Below are 4,711 nucleotides of genomic sequence, written 5' to 3' on the forward strand. Positions count from 1 at the left end.
GTCGGCAAGGTTGTCCAATAGCTTCTTCCCCCAAGCAATCCAGCTCCTGAAAACCACGCTGCCCTCCGCCACACTGGAGTCTCTTCTCCACACACTTCTTGAACTACATAACACTCTCCTCTCACTTGCAATACTTGCACTATTCTGTATTGCACTGTTCAACTCTGTATTAGGCAGTGTACCAATGTATACTATTGTATTTATTTATTCTCATTCTCATTCTTTTCTATTCTTTCTCTATTTCTATTCAAGTACAATACTGTTGTACTTATTCTTAGTTTATCTTATTTCTGTATAGTTGTATACATGTATCTGATTTTTTCATTTTATTTTTACAGTTTGTACTTTTGATCCAGGAGGACGATATTTCCCACTGTATGCTTTCCACTGTATACTTGAGTGTATATTGCTGGGTTGATAGTAAAACTCGACTTGACTTGAAAAATTGCAGGTCCTCTGATGTCCAGCAGTGAGTCAGTCCCCATAGATTCCCATATTACAGTTTTTCTCAAATGCTAAAACACAAAAGCCAATCCTCTAAACCAAATGACCATTTGTCTAAACACATTTTCTAAATCTAGCCATCATTTACCAATATCATAAACACGTCGCATGAAGACACAATTCACAGAACACAATCCTCCATTGTCATAAATCTAAACACAGCTTTCCTTGCTAAAACACAAGTTGCAAAAGAACTCTGCTCATATTCTCAAATGAAAGATCATTTGATGCAAAATGCTTGCCACAGTCAGCAATATTTGAACACAATGAACACACCTGGCGTCATTCATTACACACAACGACTCAAAATTGAAGACACCTGTTGCTAATGCTGTGACCACATGTATAAAAGCAAGTTTCCAAACAAACACAATGGATGAAGGCAGAGTCAGGGGAAGAGGAATTCGATGCAGAGGAGCGAGAAGAGCTGGCCCTGGAAGAAGAGGAGCAGGCCAACGAGGAAGAGGAGTTCAAATGAGAGGAGGAAGAGGAGCAGGCCAACGAGGAAGAGGAGTTCAAATGAGAGGAGGAAGAGGCCAACATGGGAGAGGAGAAGGTCCAGGAGGGAGAGCAAGACAACCTCGCACCGTCATTAAGGACGACATGCAAGCAACAGTCATTGACCGTGTCATTATCCATGGCATGACAATGGCTGAGTCCGTCCAAACCTGAGTAGGTTCACCGTGGCCACCATTATCAGGGCATTCAGACAACACAACAGGTATTGTACTCGATTGCTTTCTTTGTCACAATACAGTTTTACAAACCTGTGAAAGTAGTCTATTAGTTTCAAATCAGTTGTGACTGTATTGTAACACATGTCAATTGACAACACATGTTTCTTTCTTTAGAGTTGAAAGAATGCCACAAAGGAGGGGGGTTGCCATATTTACAGCGGCACAAGAAACCCTCATTGTGGATATGGTTCGTGGGAACAAACTCATCAGACTCCGGGAGATCAGAGACAAAGTCATTGCCGATAATGTCAACTTTGAGAGCATTGACGATATCAGCTTGGCCACAATAGACCGAGTTCTCCGGTGCCAAAACACGCGGATGAAACAGGTCTATAGGGTTCCCTTTGAGCACAACTCTGCGCGAAACAAAGACGTACGTTATGAGTATGTGCAAGTAAGTATACATCCATGTTCACAGTACAGTTAGTGGACATACTGTGTTGCTCAGTGGCCTACATTACTTCTGGACAATCCTGTGCTACCTGATTGACTGTTGTTCTGAACACCTGTGCACTTTCACATTTTCACAGAGGATATTACAGTTGGATGCGATGGCCAGACCTCATGAGTACCTCTTCCTGGATGAGGCTGGCTTCAACCTGCAGAAACGAAGGCAAAGAGGCCATAACATCATTGGCCAAAGAGCCATCACTGAGGTCCCTGGCCAACGGGGGGGGGGGGGGTAATATTACCCTTTGTGCGGCCATGGATTCGGAGGGGTTTGTCCACCGGCATGCTGTCCTTGGGTCTTACAACACCCAGCGTCTCCTCACCTTCCTAGAAGACATCCTCCTGGACCGCCAACAACACCATCCTGGGCCCGCACATCACATTTATGTGATCATTTGGGACAATGTCCGCTTCCACAGAACAAACCAAATCAGAGAGTGGTTCACCACCAACAGTGACCACTTTTTAAACGTCTGTCTGCCACCCTACTCACCTTTCCTGAACCCTATAGAGGAGTTCTTCTCATCGTGGAGATGGAAGGTTTATGACAGACAACCATACACAAGAGAGAACCTCCTAAGGGCAATGGAGCTGGCCTGTATTCACATCCCAGCGGAGGTCTTCCAAGGATGGATTCGCCATTCCAGGGCGTTTTTCCCGCAGTGCCTGGCAAGAGACAATATAGCCTGGGATGTGGATGAGGTGATGTGGCCCGATGCAGCTCAGCCACATGATGCCGCACAATGATTGTGGTGTGTGTGTGGTGTGAATAACTTAAAAAACTTCACACCCTGATCGTGTTGTCAAGAGTACTGATGTGTGCAATAGATTCTGTTGTTGTATTGAGCTGTGTTACAGTAGTGTACGTACATGCAGGATTTTCTATAGATTTATACTCTTCATATGAAACTCACAAATCAAAATGCCTAATCCTCTGCAGAGATCTACGACGATCCGTTACTGTATAGTTTCTAAAGATATGCATTGGCAGTTATGAAACAAAGAACCTTCTCACAAATTGAGCATTGTGTCTTCAATTGTTTTGCTGTAGTGTGTAATGATGTGTATAGTGTTTACATTTTTGAAAGCTTCGAGCTGCTCTTTTGGTGTGAAAGTTTGAGTTTTGCAGTGGGAAGGTGTTAGAAAAGGGTGTTGTGTTTAGACATTGGGGAACATGGTGGAAACGTTTGTGAAATGTTTTTAGCATTTGAGAAAAACTGTAAAACATTACAGCAAAAACGAGCATGTTTACAGCTTGACACACAAACTTATTTGGTCTCTATAGATAATTTTTAGAAAGTTTTAAAACTCACCTGTTTAAACTGCATTGTGCTTCAAGTTTGCATTTTAAGGGTGTGGCCTCTGGTTTACAGGTGGCTGTAGCTTCTAGCTGTCTGCTAGGCTTCACCTCAGTCCCTGAACTGGATCTCGTGACCATGTTTGTGCTGTTGAAGCCTTTTGGAGCATTTTCAATGACATTATCTGACCAATAATATGGCTTCTGTGAGATTATTGTACTAACAGACTGTTCAAAAAGTTTGAGCTGCAGAATTTGGTAAAATACTATATTTTTTTAATTGGATGTTACTGAACTGAAGTAGCAGGTATCTAAAAACTCAACATTTTTGGAAAATGGGTCTTTATCAGCCATGTGATAAGAGGCAGAAATCTAGTCAGTGCTATTTATAAAATTACACTTCCTACCTAATTTGAAAAAGAAAGGGACACTATTTATTGTTTGGATGTTTATGGTCTGTATGGAACAATATTTTTTCAGTTATACACTCAGTAAGTCAAAAAAGGACAAATATGTTGATGCATCCTCAATCATCCAGGTAAGTAAATCTGCAAAAGTTGATGAGAATTTGCATAATTATGATGAAGGAACTGACCTCCCAGCCCAATGTTCCTTCAGTGGTGCTGGTTTCAGTCATTATGCAAATGTACTGTTTATAAGGTTGGGGAAACCTGCAGTCGGCTGAGACTGAAAAAGTCACTTGGATGAGTGGTGAAAAGTTTCTCCCACTGCATCAACTTTTGGAAAAAAGGACAAAGTTGACTTAATGAAAAATATAAACTTCTGCTATTTATATAATTCTGCTATAAATCAGAATTTAATTAGAACAAGTATTGTTCATTGATCATCTTCCTTTATTGAGATGTCCTTAACTACTCTAGTAACGCAGCCTTTAAAATTATTTTTGTTCGGAGCCGGGCTGGCTCGGATTTTTCGATTTCATTTTGTTGTAATTTTCTTTACGAGCAGATGGATTGCTGGGCTTGGCTGTGGCACGCAGGGTTTCCCCGGCACACCTGAGGATAATTGACTTGACTTGAGCGTGCAGCGGTAAACAGTTGGTCCTATGAGGCATGGTAACTCTGACAAAGTGATGTTCAATGTTTTTATTCTGTCCAAGTATTCATTTACCTCCATCTCCAAGTTAAGCGCGTTTCGGTCTCTCCTCAAGTTACTCAAAATCCTCAGGTAGATTTTCTCCTGTGCCTTCTTAACCTCTATTAATAAATGCTCTCCCTGCAGTGTGAGATTGAGTTGGTGATTTTGGGTCCACCTTTGTGACACATGACAAGTATTAGTCAGAAATTAGTTGATATTCTGATATCATATCTATTTCTCGTAGTATATTAATTATTTTTTTAACTTTATTTAACCAGAAACTGTGATTTGTGTGTGTTTGTTTCCTGAGATAAAATCAGTGTGTTGTGATATTTTATCAGACATCATGTCTCATGTTTTATACATCAGATCCAAGCACAAGCTCACCTCATTAAAATCCTCTCAGAATTAACACACTATTTAATCTCCTCACAAATCGTGGTTTAATGCAACATAACAAAAAAACAAAAGCCAGCTTTTATTATCCTCCTGATGTTGATTGCACTGACTTATGATGAAAACAGAGTTTTCTTCATAATGCCGATCACCACCCTCCACGAAAAACAAATCCAATGTTTGTCATCTGGTGCCGGTTTCTGAGAATGGTAACTAAATAGAAGGAAAA

At 40.9% G+C, this 4,711-nt stretch overlaps 1 pseudogene; it reads left to right on the top strand.

Annotated features, from left to right (window-relative positions):
• The first annotated feature begins 1,425 nt into the window (after positions 1–1,425).
• LOC146582638 (uncharacterized) lies at positions 1,426–2,239 on the top strand (annotated as a pseudogene).
• Positions 2,240–4,711: the final 2,472 nt, after the last annotated feature.

This window comes from Mchenga conophoros, linkage group LG1 (assembly GCF_057382185.1).
Source record: "Mchenga conophoros isolate Kocher_MC1m ecotype Shallow Benthic linkage group LG1, M_conophoros_male_GT1.1, whole genome shotgun sequence".
Taxonomy (NCBI): Eukaryota; Metazoa; Chordata; class Actinopteri; order Cichliformes; family Cichlidae; genus Mchenga; species Mchenga conophoros.